The sequence below is a fragment of the Ascaphus truei genome, chromosome 22 (genome assembly GCF_040206685.1).
Source record: "Ascaphus truei isolate aAscTru1 chromosome 22, aAscTru1.hap1, whole genome shotgun sequence".
Classification (NCBI taxonomy): Eukaryota; Metazoa; Chordata; class Amphibia; order Anura; family Ascaphidae; genus Ascaphus; species Ascaphus truei.
The window spans coordinates 4,894,449-4,911,195 of NC_134504.1; the positions used below are offsets into that span (position 1 = coordinate 4,894,449).

Below are 16,747 nucleotides of genomic sequence, written 5' to 3' on the forward strand. Positions count from 1 at the left end.
TAACCCCTGACGCAGTAACCGCTTACACCAGGGTATGGATAAAGCAGTTTACAGTATATGCAACACAACACAATATAACAATAACCATATGACACCCTGTAACACTGGCCTAGTGCTGGCCGTAACCCCGCACCATACCCCCAAGAGGCCCAAGAGTCCCCCACCCACCCAAGTGTGTTACAGCGCTGCCCACTACGTTGTGATGAGGGTTGGTGCGCTTGGTGTATGATGAAGGTACCTGCCGGTGTGTCCACACCCGGGCGCGCAGATGCTGTACTTGGATGATGGATCCGAAAGCGTGATCCACGACGTCGCCTCCGCTACGTGGGGTGGTGTCCCGCCAGACAGTCCCACCATGAAGATAGTCTCAATCTTGAGTGATGTCTGAGTCCAGACACGATGATCAGGGCCGCACAGCAGGTGAACTGTGTCCCTGAACTCAGCAAATAACTAAAGGGGCAGGGTCCCTACCTAGGGCCTGTCCCTGTCGCAACCACAATCTGGGTTATGGCTCAAGGCCTATCTGGGGTAACCTGGCCTAGTGCAGGGGCTACTGCTCCCCGCACACACCCTTCCCTAACCTGCTCCCAGCTCTGCCTGACACACATGGTGTGAGTGAGTCACAATGTAACTCTTTGCAGCGGGAGAATCTGTAAGCCCTATTGGCTGCAATGCAGCAGGTGATATGGGTGAAAGGGCGGTCCCCAAAGTCCCCAAACGAGGGGTCCGCACGCTGAGCGCACAGACTGCCTTAAGGCAGTGTTCGCGTCCATGCGGCGTGCGGGCGCGTACGCGCGGAAGCAGGAGGGGGAGCGCGTTGCGTGAGAAATCAGTTAAACTGATTTCTCAGCGAGACAGACAGGTCACGTGAGCGGTTCGCTCAATGAGGGCGAACCAGCAATGTGACGTCACTAGGAACGCCCCCCGGGAACGCCCCCCACGGCGCTTCTAGCATGGCCAGGGAAAGCAACCGCTCTCCCCCAGCCTCCGCACGCTTCCGCACGGGAAAAGGCACCATGGCCCCAGCCTAACAGGTAGCCCCATTACACCCATAAGGCTATGTCCCCGGTACGTTCTAGGCGTGCGCAGCGCGGACAAGTATCGCCCCTCAGTGGGGCTGGGCCCACTACGTACCTTGGCGCGCCTTTGGCAGCCGCGTTCTACTACCCGCTTATGAAAAGACATCGAAATGGTACTGACAACTTGTGACGAAGGTGTGGCCACGCCCCCCGGAGGATCAGCCAATGAGGGCGATGCCCATGCAAAAGCCCCGCCACGCCCCCCCCTCGTCGCAATCTCCTGCATCTGCCGCAGATCGCGGTGAAGCGCTGTGCATGCGCCGCCCCCGTGTCTCTATAAACACCGCAGCTGGGCCGGGATTTCCTTTGGTGGGTCCCAAGGTGGCATGCTGGCGGCGAGGCCCCTCCTCCTGCGGCGTCATGACGCACCATGTCACGCCGTGTCCCCATGGCAACACGACGCTACAGAATGAGGGCCGCTCTGCATAAGGTAAAGACCTCCCTGTGTGTGCAGGCGCACACACACGAGTGCGAGACTGTGGAGGTTTCCAAAATCTCCTGCATTTTAACCTCAAATCTCCCTGAAAGAATCTTTCAAATGTTGACCAGCGTGAGATAGATATACATGAATAATTACATTTTGTATACTATATATCCATATATTTATATATATATTTAGCTATCTCTACATATCACACACATGTTCATGCAGCGGTGTATGTAAGTGAGAAAGCGACTTTACTGAAGTCACAAGGTTGTAATAAACTGCCCCAAGGAAAGAAATAGTTTGGTTGATATATATTTATTTTATTAATATATTATATACTATTATCTATTAAAGCAGTAAAAAGATTGCGCACAGATGTGCAAAATATGGAACGCTTCACGAATTTGCGTGTCATCCTTGCGCAGGGGCCATGCTAATCTTCTCTGTATCGTTCCAATTTTAGTATATGTGCTGCCGAAGCGAGCACAAGTCATCCTCCCTCCCCAGTGGTATATATACCACCCCAAACCTACACTCTCTTACGTTAGGGAGACTCACACTGAATGGGAAATAGGGGTAGAAGGTTTCAGTCCGCACCTTATACAGAATAAATCCACCTATTCTTTCATTTGTAAATGTTGGAAATGGTTAGATTTAGGTACTATGGGGCAGGATGATAGACAATTACATTTATGCAAATCAGTTCACTGTAGGCAAGTGGCTGCAAAGCATTCTGGGAGCAGGTAAGTCACTGCAAGGCATGCTGGGAGCCGCTTCACGTGCTACAGGTCCTTTCTGCATACAGAAGGCGCAGGGTAATAAGTAATTCCGTCTCCCATGACGATCTTGAGGTGATCATTTCCTTTGTTGTTAAGTTGCTTGGTTACATGGTAGAAGTCTTCCATGACATTGTCCATGTGAGTCGATGCTGGAGCATACACTTGAATAATTTGAAGCCTGTATCTCTTTGGCACCTGAACGACAATTGTGGCTTCTGTTTCTCATCAGCTTTCATACTCCACTATGTCGTTTCTCCACCTCTTGTGAACGATGAAGCCTCGTTTTCAAGCTGTAATCCTGGACCAGTAAAAAGATTGCGCACAGATGTGCAAAATATGGAACGCTTCACGAATTTGCGTGTCATCCTTGCGCAGGGGCCATGCTAATCTTCTCTGTATCGTTCCAATTTTAGTATATGTGCTGCCGAAGCGAGCACAAGTCATCCTCCCTCCCCAGTGGTATATATACCACCCCAAACCTACACTCTCTTACATTAGGGAGACTCACACTGAATGGGAAATAGGGGTAGAAGGTTTCAGTCCGCACCTTATACAGAACAAATCCACCTATTCTTTCATTTGTAAATGCTGGAAATGGTTAGATTTAGGTATTATGGGGCAGGATGATAGACAATTACATTTATGCAAATCAGTTCACTGTAGGCAAGTGGCTGCAAAGCATTCTGGGAGCAGGTAAGTCACTGCAAGGCATGCTGGGAGCCGCTTCACGTGCTACAGGTCCTTTCTGCATACAGAAGGCGCAGGGTAATAAGTAATTCCGTCTCCCATGACGATCTTGAGGTGATCATTTCCTTTGTTGTTAAGTTGCTTGGTTACATGGTAGAAGTCTTCCATGACATTGTCCATGTGAGTCGATGCTGGAGCATACACTTGAATAATTTGAAGCCTGTATCTCTTTGGCACCTGAACGACAATTGTGGCTTCTGTTTCTCATCAGCTTTCATACTCCACTATGTCGTTTCTCCACCTCTTGTGAACGATGAAGCCTCGTTTTCAAGCTGTAATCCTGGACCAGTAAAAAGATTGCGCACAGATGTGCAAAATATGGAACGCTTCACGAATTTGCGTGTCATCCTTGCGCAGGGGCCATGCTAATCTTCTCTGTATCGTTCCAATTTTAGTATATGTGCTGCCGAAGCGAGCACAAGTCATCCTCCCTCCCCAGTGGTATATATACCACCCCAAAGCTACACTCTCTTACGTTAGGGAGACTCACACTGAATGGGAAATAGGGGTAGAAGGTTTCAGTCCGCACCTTATACAGAATAAATCCACCTATTCTTTCATTTGTAAATGTTGGAAATGGTTAGATTTATGTACTATGGGGCAGGATGATAGACAATTACATTTATGCAAATTAGTGTAGGCAAGTTGATAAACACACTTTCTCCCCCCCTGTCGCAGATAGGGACCATGTGGGGAACTATACCTGTGTTACCGTGTATGGTGCAATACCTGATAGACTCACAGGAGACCCGAACCTCCGCCACAGGGAGCCTGGGGTGTTTCCTGAAACATACTGCTTACAGTGCCTCCACCTGTGCAGGGATTCTAGTGTGTAGAATAACCCCTGACGCAGTAACCGCTTACACCAGGGTATGGATAAAGCAGTTTACAGTATATGCAACACAACACAATATAACAATAACCATATGACACCCTGTAACACTGGCCTAGTGCTGGCCGTAACCCCGCACCATACCCCCAAGAGGCCCAAGAGTCCCCCACCCACCCAAGTGTGTTACAGCGCTGCCCACTACGTTGTGATGAGGGTTGGTGCGCTTGGTGTATGATGAAGGTACCTGCCGGTGTGTCCACACCCGGGCGCGCAGATGCTGTACTTGGATGATGGATCCGAAAGCGTGATCCACGACGTCGCCTCCGCTACGTGGGGTGGTGTCCCGCCAGACAGTCCCACCATGAAGATAGTCTCAATCTTGAGTGATGTCTGAGTCCAGACACGATGATCAGGGCCGCACAGCAGGTGAACTGTGTCCCTGAACTCAGCAAATAACTAAAGGGGCAGGGTCCCTACCTAGGGCCTGTCCCTGTCGCAACCACAATCTGGGTTATGGCTCAGGGCCTATCTGGGGTAACCTGGCCTAGTGCAGGGGCTACTGCTCCCCGCACACACCCTTCCCTAACCTGCTCCCAGCTCTGCCTGACACACATGGTGTGAGTGAGTCACAATGTAACTCTTTGCAGCGGGAGAATCTGTAAGCCCTATTGGCTGCAATGCAGCAGGTGATATGGGTGAAAGGGCGGTCCCCAAAGTCCCCAAACGAGGGGTCCGCACGCTGAGCGCACAGACTGCCTTAAGGCAGTGTTCGCGTCCATGCGGCGTGCGGGCGCGTACGCGCGGAAGCAGGAGGGGGAGCGCGTTGCGTGAGAAATCAGTTAAACTGATTTCTCAGCGAGACAGACAGGTCACGTGAGCGGTTCGCTCAATGAGGGCGAACCAGCAATGTGACGTCACTAGGAACGCCCCCCGGGAACGCCCCCCACGGCGCTTCTAGCATGGCCAGGGAAAGCAACCGCTCTCCCCCAGCCTCCGCACGCCTCCGCACGGGAAAAGGCACCATGGCCCCAGCCTAACAGGTAGCCCCATTACACCCATAAGGCTATGTCCCCGGTACGTTCTAGGCGTGCGCAGCGCGGACAAGTATCGCCCCTCAGTGGGGCTGGGCCCACTACGTACCTTGGCGCGCCTTTGGCAGCCGCGTTCTACTACCCGCTTATGAAAAGACATCGAAATGGTACTGACAACTTGTGACGAAGGTGTGGCCACGCCCCCCGGAGGATCAGCCAATGAGGGCGATGCCCATGCAAAAGCCCCGCCACGCCCCCCCCTCGTCGCAATCTCCTGCATCTGCCGCAGATCGCGGTGAAGCGCTGTGCATGCGCCGCCCCCGTGTCTCTATAAACACCGCAGCTGGGCCGGGATTTCCTTTGGTGGGTCCCAAGGTGGCATGCTGGCGGCGAGGCCCCTCCTGCGGCGTCATGACGCACCATGTCACGCCGTGTCCCCATGGCAACACGACGCTACAGAATGAGGGCCGCTCTGCATAAGGTAAAGACCTCCCTGTGTGTGCAGGCGCACACACACGAGTGCGAGACTGTGGAGGTTTCCAAAATCTCCTGCATTTTAACCTCAAATCTCCCTGAAAGAATCTTTCAAATGTTGATCAGCGTGAGATAGATATACAGGAATAATTACATTTTGTAGACTATATATCCATATATTTATATATATATTTAGCTATCTCTACATATCACACACATGTTCATGCAGCGGTGTATGTAAGTGAGAAAGCGACTTTACTGAAGTCACAAGGTTGTAATAAACTGCCCCAAGGAAAGAAATAGTTTGGTTGATATATATTTGTTTTATTAATATATTATATACTATTATCTATTAAAGCAGTAAAAAGATTGCGCACAGATGTGCAAAATATGGAACGCTTCACGAATTTGCGTGTCATCCTTGCGCAGGGGCCATGCTAATCTTCTCTGTATCGTTCCAATTTTAGTATATGTGCTGCCGAAGCGAGCACAAGTCATCCTCCCTCCCCAGTGGTATATATACCACCCCAAAGCTACACTCTCTTACGTTAGAGAGACTCACACTGAATGGGAAACAGGGGTAGAAGGTTTCAGTCCGCACCTAATACAGAATAAATCCACCTATTCTTTCATTTGTAAATGTTGGAAATGGTTAGATTTAAGGTATTATGGGGCAGGATTATAGATAATGAAGTTTATGCAAATCGGTTTCTCTGTAGGCAAGTGATTGCAAGGAATGCTGGGAATAATTGCAAATGACATGCTTCATACTGAAGGCTCTTAGTAATATGTATATGTATATAGATATACACAGAGATTTTTATGTATACAAGTAATATATTTATATATATCTATTTATATATATTTATTTATTAAATATATTTATTTAAAATTTTAACAGTGATATTGACGATTCTTCTTCTACTCCAACCTGTGACAAAAGTTTGGGTATGCAGAGCTATGACATGATAATATATAAAACCAAATATAATACACACACACACACACACACACACACACACACACACACACACACACACACACACACACACACACACACACACACACACACACACACACACACACACACACACACACACACACACACACACACACACACACACACACACACACACACACACACACACAGCTCTCCTGTCCTATATTAGTGTCCTGGAAGATAATTTGTGTTAATTAGGGCTCCTCCTAATGACCTCAGGTTCCCTCATTACTCCCACACTGAATTTCATTTCTCATCCTGACATCCTCATTACCCTGACCAACCCAGCAGCTAATTAGTCATTATCAGTCACCTGACCCTCCATAAGCTAAATGACATATTCACTAATAATTATTGTAATGACATGAAAGCCTTTAGGCAGGGACTGGCCACAGTATGACGTGGTCACTAGCCTGCTCAGTGAGACGATAACTAAATGCTGAAGTAGGACGATTTCCAGGACAGCAGAGTGGCGCAGCGGAAGCGTGCTGGGCCCATAACCCAGAGGTCGATGGATCGAAACCATCCTCTGCTATTTTGTATTTTTCAGCAGTTTTATTATAATTATTGCAGTAATTATACATTTATTGTACAACTTTACAACTATATTTACTTTTTTCCCTCCAAAATATGATCATTATTATATGTATATAATAATCAAATAGTATCAATATTATCAACGATATAATACGTTATTATATATTTCTTTACAATTTTTTAGTAATTAGTATACTTACTTATAAAGAGTTACACATAATAAAATATTATAAGTATAAAGTATATTATCAATATAAATTTTATATACTTCATGAAAGAACATATATTTTTTAATAGAAACATTGGTCTATAAGACTTATATTGTTTTATATATATATATATATATATATATATATATATATATATATATATATATATATATATATAATGTTATATTCGTCATGTTATTATTTTTGGCATAATTGAATGATTGTAAAATGATGACTATTAAAATGTAATTATATCTATCTAAGGGCCTCATGCAGAGAGCATCGTTATTTCAAAACTCGCCATTTTTTGTTCAATTTCCCTCAGAAAACGGCATAAAATGGCGAGTTGCGAAAAACGCGCCATTTTTTTATTTCTATGTTTAAAACTCGCCTCGCGGCTGGCGAGAACCTCAATCGCGCCATTTTTAAAACTCTCCGAATGCAGAGAGGTGCGAACGGCAAGTAGCGGCTGTTCGCGCCAAAAAAAGGCGCGATTCTCGCATTTTTGCCGCGCCACGAAAATATGGCAAGATGGCGCTCGCCGCCTATAGTAAAGGGGAAAAAAAAGGCGCGAATTTGTTTTTACACGTTTCTGAAGCGCGCATCTCGCCAATTTAAACTCGCCACACGCATCCATGTTAAACATAGCAGAATTCGCACTTTTCTGCATATGGAGAATAAAACTCTCCAAAAAAGCTACTTTTTATGAAATTCGCCATTTTTAAAATTCTATGCTCTCTGCATGAGGCCCTATGTATGCTGTAGCCCCCTCGACACGTATACCTATAAAAGTTATTGCACTGATGGCTATCAGATGGTTCCATGGTGTAATGGTTAGCACTCTGGACTCTGAATCCAGCGATCCGAGTTCAAATCTCGGTGGAACCTGTCTTTTTTTTTTTTCCTCTCCTATAATATCAAGATTCAACTCTTGTTTTTCTTTTATATTATTGTTTTGAATACATTTTAATCGATTAAAAATTCTAAAATTTCTAACCACTGCCATAGCAGTAAGAATAAAATTAAAACTCTGATTATATTATCCGGTATGCCTTGAATAATGCATTATTTATATATGTGTCGTATAAAAGAGGTACATGGTGCTAAGCACACAAACTGTGATCCGAAGAGCTTGCAATCAGAACAACTTAAATGATACGCTTGCGGAAGTGCCTGCGACACATTGCAACTCTGGCGGTGAATGGGTTAATATTGGTAGGGACTTGCACCCCATACTCTATATCTTCCTTTTCCCTTTAATTTAAGTGAATGATTCCTTGATTTCCTCTCCCTCACCCCACCCTGAGAACCACTTAGGGCTTAATGTACCTGCAATGATTCTTATTATAGCCATATAGGCTATTTACATATCACTAATGTACATTCGTGAGAGTTTCACTGCCTTCAACTCCACACTCCATCAGCTGGTTCTATGGTGTAATGGTTAGCACTCTGGACTTTGAATCCAGCGATCCGAGTTCAAATCTCGGTAGAACCTGATATTTTATTTTTTTAATTGGCCTTATATAGCATTCAAAAGACAGAAGTTGCAGCGTGTTAAAAAACCAAAAGATTATATATATATATATCTGCATCTAAGCATACAACCATTGTATATTTTGCTCCCTCTTCTTTCACTGTGTAAAGTACAGCTGTTCGAGGGATATATTTATTTTTACTATTCATATAAAACTTGCAATGAGTAAAAAAAAAAAACTGGGTTTTTTAATTAAATTAATTCATATAACATGGGTTAACACTACTGTCAGCAAAAGGATCTACGTTTAGAGAGTCATACTCAGTCCTGGTTTAGAATGCAGGAGGGCACTGCTGAAATGCCTATAGATTGCAAGCTCCTTGCGGCAGGCAGGACCCTCCTTACCTACTGTAATAATGTATGTTAATTATAATAATTAAATATAATGTTAATGCTAATAATAATGAATATTTAAACCAGCAGCTTGGATGCTCAGCCACACACACAGCGCCACACACACACACCCCGCCACACACACACACACCCCGCCACACGCACACACACACACCCCGCCACACGCACACACACACACCCCGCCACACGCACACACACACACCCCGCCACACGCACACACACACCCCGCCACACGCACACACACACCCCGCCACACACACACACACTCCGACACACACACACACACACACACACACACACACACCCCCCCCGCCACACACACACAAACACACAAAACCACCACACACACACACACCCCGCCATACACACACAAACACACACAAACCGCCACACACACACACAAACTGCCACACACACACACCACACACACACACCCCGCCACACACACACACACACACACAAACAAACACAAGAATCCACATTGATTTTCTCTGTGTTTTTTTAATGCAGAAAAGTGCAATATACGTAAAAAAAAAAAAAATATTTATATATACACAGGATTAAAACAATGAGGTAAAACAATGCAAATGTGTAATCTAGAACAGAGAAGAAATGGAATCATTTTTTCGAAGAGCACCAAAAATACGACATATTAGTAATTAATTAATATGGCTTCGTTTTAATCTGCATCTTGGATAGACACCAGAACTCTCGCTCACAAAGCAGCGCGAAGATACTCTCAACGCACGGAACATCTTCTAATTACAAGGAATACCCGCGTTATTCCCAAACACGTCCCCGCGGGGGGAGGAACGGGACACCACCTCCCGAGCCGCCGGCTTAAGCTTTTTAAAGGCTGCGCTTATAGTGCAGACGCCGCCGCGTCAAAACAAATTAATTGCCGCCGTTGCGTGCGCTTATAATAAGCGCGATGCGACGGAGCGACGGCTTGGTCGCGATCGCTGGACGTCATCGCAGTTTGATTTTCCCAGCGACCGCAGCGTGACGTCGCCGGCGCTATAAGCGCAGCCTAAGCCGCAGTTTCCGGGATACTCTGTTATAGGTGAAGGGGTTTCGGGAGGTTGTATTACCCCCCCCTCGCCGTTGGCAGATAATTAATTTTATCGGTCCCCCGGGAATAAACCAAAAACGTCCTCTCTTTCGGTCTTCCATTTTGTTCTATCCCAGGCAGCGGGAATAAAACGTGGCAAGATGAAAATTGGTCAAAAAGTTAAAAAAATATGTATATAGAGACGGATAATTAAATAAATAGAGGTGATTGCGCCGCAAAAATCAGACATATTACCCGTGAAAGGGAATTTACCGAATATGAACGCCAGGGGAGAAATGTATCTAACATTTGGTGCGTATGAAATCAACCCAAACTGTCCACACGTGGAGGCCAACTCCAGTCCTCAAGGGCCACCAACAGGTCAGGTTTTCAGGATATCCCTGCTTCAGCACAGGTGGCTCAATCAGAGGCTTAGTCGAAGACTGAGCCTCTGATTGAGCCACCTGTGCTGAAGCTGGGATATCCTGAAAACCTGACCTGTTGGCAGCCTGATTACCACAAATATGACATGATTTCAGCAAATAAGCAACGCGTTCCGGGCCTCTCGACGCGGAGAAGGGTTTCGCAATGTCTGGGAAGCAGAAGCAAAATTAACCCCTTTGATACCAGCAGCGCTATCCGGTTCGGGCGAGGTGTCCCCCGGAGAAGGGGGGGGGAGGGGGGAAGGAGAAATCATATATATATATATATTATTTTTTTTCCATATAAATAAGAGAGATTAAGATTAATTAACCCCTCTTCTGCCAGAATCGCTCGCCATGCGCTGCTTTGGCAGTATCAACGGCAGTAGCGGGTTTTTTAAAAATGGCTGCCATGTCCCAAAATCGAGGGCCATGAATCTGAATGCTTAAGATCAGAGGTATAGAAAGTTATCGCACCCCCTCCCCCCCCCCCCCAAATATCTACACACGGCCACATTCTTTGCCTCTTCTGGGGGGTGCGGTTAACGCCCCGCGATTCATGCAAACCGCCGAATATTCAAACGAGCGCGCCAAGGCCGCGTCAGGGGAGGACCGGAAGGGGTTAAGGGCCTACTGCGCCACCTCGCGCGCGAAATAGTCATTCCGCAGCCCACACGAGACACCCCCCCCCCCCCCCCCACCCCCACATCGTTGCATAGAAGAATTCCAGTTGGTAACAGCGAACGCCCGCAGGACAAATCACCACTTCATGTCCAGCCCGGCCACGCTCGGGGCGGAGGGCGCGTATCTGGTGTGGAGGGCGGCCCTGGTTTTGTCGGACTCGGACCCCTCCAGCCAGTCTCTGTACAGCGCCTGTACGTGTGGGTTACTCTCTGGGTTCTGGACCGGGACGCCGGTGTACACGGCCTCCATCGCGTGCAGCAGCGCCCGCTCCGGCCTGCCGTCCAGCGCCTGCCCCTTCCCGTTCAGACACCCTGAGGCCAAGGGCGGAACAAAAAGAAAGCAAGGGGTTATTCCATGTGCGACCTCTGCCGGTGACCTGCCAGGGACCAGGTGACTATGGAAGCAGCTTCGGACAGCGCTGAACGTGTGAAAGATGCAATCCCCGCAGAATAACCTCGTGTAAGCACTGGGACAGTCGGATTGGCTTTGTGAAGAGGGTGTTCTCTCCACCTTATCCCGTCCTGCTCTTATCAGAGAGCCAATAAAGATAAGGGTGAGTGGGTGAGAGGGGGGCATTGCCTGTGCAAACTCTTGTGTTGCACACAACTGCATCAGACACAAGGGAGCCGCAAGAGGAAATCAAACCCCCTTCCAAATCTCTCCGACTGGGTGTACAGACGGACTTCTACAAATGATTGACGCATTATTTATAGGTGTCAGATTTTGGTCAAATTGGATCACGCAGATTTGACCCCTTAACCATGTCACTGCCATTAGTACACTTTGCCCCTAGGAGGGACTGACCCCTTAACCATGTCACTGCCATTAGTACACTTTGCCCCTAGGAGGGACTGACCCCTTAACCATGTCACTGCCATTAGTACACTTTGCCCCTAGGAGGGACTGACCCCTTAACCATGTCACTGCCATTAGTACACTTTGCCCCTAGGAGGGACTGACCCCTTAACCCTGTCACTGCCATTAGTACACTTTGCCCCTAGGAGGGACTGACCCCTTAACCATGTCACTGCCATTAGTACACTTTGCCCCTAGGAGGGACTGACCCCTTAACCATGTCACTGCTATTAGTACACGTTGCCCCTAGGAGGGACTGACCCCTTAACCATGTCACTGCCATTAGTACACTTTGCCCCTAGGAGGGGCTGACCCCTTAACCCTGTCACTGCCACTAGTACACTTTGCCCCTAGGAGGGACTGACCCCTTAACCCTGTCACTGCCATTAGTACACTTTGCCCCTAGGAGGGACTGACCCCTTAACCCTGTAACTGCCATTAGTACACTTTGCCCCTAGGAGGGACTGACCCCTTAACCCTGTAACTGCCATTAGTACACTTTGCCCCTAGAGGGTGGTTGGTGTAGATAGAGCACAGCTTCCAGACGCCCTGCAATGTGAACCAACCACCCTCTTGGACTCATCTATGGATGGATTGCACGCTACTGATCCTGAGAGTGCCCCCTGGATGAGCAGGTAAAGTGCCAATGTGCCTTATCCAAATCCTGCTGTTATGGACATAGTTCCTTCTCATTATACTGTCAGGGTGATTATTGTGTACATCCCGGTGGTTGTCTCAACTGACTCCACTTGTCACTTCCCCTACAGTTATCACGCAGTTTCATTGCATTATTGAGGGGCACTCCATCATCGCCGGACCTCCTAATTAAGGGTCTCATTAACAAATATGTTTATGGAAGTTACCTGCTCAATTTTGAGCACCACATACACCACATTCCACTTTGCCCCTAGGAGGGGCTGACCCCTTAACCCTGTCACTGCCATTAATGCACTTTGGTTCAACCCAAAACATACAGATTCCCTCCCGAAATAGTGATATATATATATATATATATTTGGCAGCGATTGGCAGGCGCCTGCGATTTCGGTGCTTACCCCCCCGGACAGGCCAGCACCTCCAACAAAGTGGTAGTGAAATTTCCCCTTGCGAAGCTTGAGCACCATATTCTGGATGTTGGCGAAAACCCGTAGGCAGCCGCGAAACGCAGGACGGTCTCCCCGTCCTTCCTCCAGGCTGACCTCCTGGAAATCCTTGTTCCTGGGGGGGGGGGACAGAGGGGATATTCCAATGAATTGACCACTCAGCTCCCAGAAAGGCGGGAGGACCCTTTCAAATGCATCAGCAGGTTCCTCGCGAATTAGACTGCAAGCCTCTTTTGACGCAGGTTCTGCGACATGCAAAGAAAGGGGTTCCCTTTGAGAAGCCCCCCCCCCCCGAGATTGTAATTATTAGGGGTACCAGTGCTTAGGAGGAGAATAAATGCAGTATTTCAAAACGTTTCTCCTAGGTTTAAATTATTAACAGAATATCTGCATTTTCAGGTGTGTTCGAAACGTAAAAATCTACACTATAATTCAGAAAGTGTTTGTTTGTCCCGCTATACAAAATCCACGCGCTCAATCCTAGAGCCACCAAACGTGGCATGCCCTCTAAATCGGACCGAAAGGAAGCGCGTAGGTGGGGTTTTTGGTATGTTTAGATATATAGGGATATATAAAATATATATTTCGTACAAAGGTTCAGCTGTACATGATGTCACCAGTATGATGTCACGTGCCAGGTACATCACCCAGTGGCTGACTTGCTTAGAGAAATGGTGGACGGCGGATAGGAAGCCGGAGGAGACGGGCGTCCCAGGGCAGCGAGGAGGAAGGAGAGGGGGGTTGTTTTAGGGAGGGCCGGGGTTTGAGGTATGCCGAGAGGCGGGGGTCCGGGACAGGATTGGGGGGGGGGGGGGGGGTATGTAGGGGTCACACAAGGGATTTGGGAGGGGTGTATGGAGGAGAGGTGTGGGGGGGGGGGGTATGTAGGGGGTCACACAAGGGATTTGGGAGGGGTGTATGGAGGAGAGGTGTGGGGGGGGTATGTAGGGGTCACACAAGTGATTTTGGGAGGGGTGTATGGAGGAGAGGTGTGGGGGGTATGTAGGGGTCACACAAGTGATTTGGGAGGGGTGTATGGAGGAGAGGTGTGGGGGGGGGTATGTAGGGGGTCACACAAGTGATTTGGGAGGGGGTGTATGGAGGAGAGGGTGTGGGGGGGGGGTTATGTAGGGGTCACACAAGTGATTTGGGAGGGGTGTATGGAGGAGAGGTGTGGGGGGGGGTTATGTAGGGGTCACACAAGTGATTTGGGGAGGGGGTGTATGGAGGAGAGGTGTGGGGGGGGGTATGTAGGGGTCCACACAAGTGATTTGGGAGGGGTGTATGGAGGAGAGGTGTGGGGGGGGGTATGTAGGGGTCACACAAGTGATTTGGGAGGGGGTGTAATGGAGGAGAGGTGTGGGGGGGGGTATGTAGGGGTCACACAAGTGATTTGGGAGGGGTGTATGGAGGAGAGGTGTGGGGGGGGGGTATGTAGGGGTCACAACAAGTGATTTGGGAGGGGCGTATGGAGGAGAGGTGTGGGGGGGGGGGTACATAGGGGCAACAGTTTTGAGAACAGATTGAAGCTTTCGCATGTTTAAGCTAAAACCATTGTTAGAAATTGAATATATTTTGAGCTCTCCGTACTTTGGACGCACATATATATCCTTATAAGGAACCTTAGGAATCTGGCGCCGGCAGCGACACGCCCAGGAAATAACAAGCGGCTCTGGCCGGAGCGCAGTGTTTTGCCCACCACACCGCTGCCCAGCTACTCACTACTCACTTTAGCGTTTTTGTAACGCGATCTCCTGCACGTTCCACATCAAAACAGTTCCTTGGCCGCGTGTCGGGAAGATGTGCGCCAGGTATCCATCTGAGCTGGTCCCTTCGTGGCGGACAAATTCCTCGCTCGTCCCCCCAAACCTGCCGGAGAAGCAGAGACCGGGCGGGTTATTCCCGCGCCCCAGGACAAGGGCGGGGTTCCCAGGACAAGGCGGGGTTTCTGTGCTCAGTCTGGAAGAGAGTTACTGTGCATCTTCTATTTTAAATGTATTAAAATTAACCGGAGACTGAGAGGCTGCGATCCGCCTCTCCTGTCCTCTTGGCTTCTCCCGCCACCAAAACAGATAAAAGGGTAGCACGCTGTGACAAGGGTGGGTGAATGTGGAGTGTGTAAGGAGGGCGAGTGTGGTGTGTGCATGTGAGAAGGGGCGAGTGTGGTGTGCGTGTGCGAAGGAGTGAGAGTGTTGTGTGTGAGAGAAGGGGCGAGTGTGGTGTGCGTGTGCGAGGAGGGCGATTGTTGTGTGCGTGTGCGAAGGAGTGAGAGTGTTGTGTGTGAGAGAAGGGGCGAGTGTGGGTGTGCGTGTGCGAGGGAGGGCGATTGTTGTGTGTGCATGTGAGAAGGGGCGAGAGCTGTGTGTGTGTGTGTGTGAAGGGGCGAGTGTGGTGGGCGAGTGTGGTGTGAGTGTGCGAGAAGGGATGAGCGAGACCTACACAAGTATTGGGCACCTATTACTTTCGTGGGAAGGGTGTATGTGGCAAAGTTTTCCGTTCCCTGCGTGGTTCGTGGTTTGGTGTCGGGTACAATTACCGCATTAACAGCGACGGTTTAAATCCGGTTTGGTGAACTCTTCAGAAGATGCGTGACGGGGAAGGGGGAAGGGACGGGGGAAGGGACGGGGGAAGGGACGGGGGACGGGGGAAGGGACGGGGACTTACACCATTTCCCAGCGGCGAATCCTGCACGTCGGCGATAGAAACGCTCCGCTCCTCCATGATCTGGATCACTTCTCCTGCGAGACCAGAGAGATTAAAGCTGCAGTCCCGTCTGGGAAACATCATGTTAATCTCCTCCCCCCCCCCCCCCCTGACGGGTCCAGAATGACATCACAGATCCCGATTTGCGCAGTAAGGCCGTTTAACATGCGCAGAGAAGAAGAGAGCAAAACCGTGCACTGCCAGGGAGCCAGGTGGTGCAAAAAGATGAAATCTATTTATTCAGCAACACTCACAAGAACATACCCCAAAGGGGTGAGACAAAAGCTCCGACGCGTTTCGGACCGTAGGGGTCCTTTATCAAGGGAGTCTGGGGGGACTAGGGGAAGGGGGCCCCTTTAAGTATGGGGTATGTTCTTGTGAGTGTTGCTGAATAAATAGACTTTATATTTTTGCACCACCTGGCTCCCTGGCAGTGCACGGTTTTTGCTCTCTTCTTCTCTGGCTGGATTACTACCTACAGATTTGCACGCCCTTTGGATGGACCATGCAGGACTGTGACTGACAGATGGAGTGGGTAAGATTCTTTTATTAATTACTTGTGATTGTTATGGATGATACCGTTATTAGCACTGTGTTGTCTCCAATGAGGTGTCACTAGGGTGCCTTATGGCACAATAGTTGGTCCACCTTCAGGGGACGTAGGTGTTGGTGACTCACATATCACATTTTTTCTAGTATACCCCACTCCGTTATGCACTCTGTCCACCAGTCCTGATGAATTATTATGGACATTTATACCGGAAAGTCCCACTGACTTTGGAGCACCCATCCCCACCCTATACCCCTATATGTTTAACATGCGCAGTTCACCCCGGAGAGAACCGCGGTATTATCAGGGACCCCCTGCCTCCCGATTCGTACTGCGGAAGGCAGCGCGGGTATTTCCACGTTATTAAACCCCA

The 16,747-nt window shown here is 48.7% G+C and overlaps 7 non-coding genes across 7 annotated transcripts; 3 read left to right on the top strand and 4 right to left on the bottom strand.

The window, feature by feature from the left end:
• Positions 1-1,886: 1,886 nt before the first annotated feature.
• On the bottom strand, positions 1,887-1,993 carry LOC142472962 (U6 spliceosomal RNA). Its single transcript, XR_012789945.1, has one exon. It is a non-coding gene; the product is annotated as a U6 spliceosomal RNA (small nuclear RNA).
• A 622-nt stretch (positions 1,994-2,615) lies between these two features.
• Positions 2,616-2,722, bottom strand: LOC142472963 (U6 spliceosomal RNA). The gene has a single exon (XR_012789946.1). It is a non-coding gene; the product is annotated as a U6 spliceosomal RNA (small nuclear RNA).
• A 622-nt stretch (positions 2,723-3,344) lies between these two features.
• On the bottom strand, positions 3,345-3,451 carry LOC142472964 (U6 spliceosomal RNA). Its single transcript, XR_012789947.1, has one exon. It is a non-coding gene; the product is annotated as a U6 spliceosomal RNA (small nuclear RNA).
• A 2,302-nt stretch (positions 3,452-5,753) lies between these two features.
• LOC142472903 (U6 spliceosomal RNA) lies at positions 5,754-5,860 on the bottom strand. The gene has a single exon (XR_012789885.1). It is a non-coding gene; the product is annotated as a U6 spliceosomal RNA (small nuclear RNA).
• Positions 5,861-6,832: 972 nt separating this feature from the next.
• Positions 6,833-6,904, top strand: TRNAM-CAU (transfer RNA methionine (anticodon CAU)). Its single transcript has one exon. It is a non-coding gene; the product is annotated as a tRNA-Met (tRNA).
• A 1,027-nt stretch (positions 6,905-7,931) lies between these two features.
• TRNAQ-CUG (transfer RNA glutamine (anticodon CUG)) lies at positions 7,932-8,003 on the top strand. The gene has a single exon. It is a non-coding gene; the product is annotated as a tRNA-Gln (tRNA).
• A 538-nt stretch (positions 8,004-8,541) lies between these two features.
• TRNAQ-UUG (transfer RNA glutamine (anticodon UUG)) lies at positions 8,542-8,613 on the top strand. The gene has a single exon. It is a non-coding gene; the product is annotated as a tRNA-Gln (tRNA).
• The last annotated feature ends 8,134 nt before the right edge of the window (positions 8,614-16,747 follow it).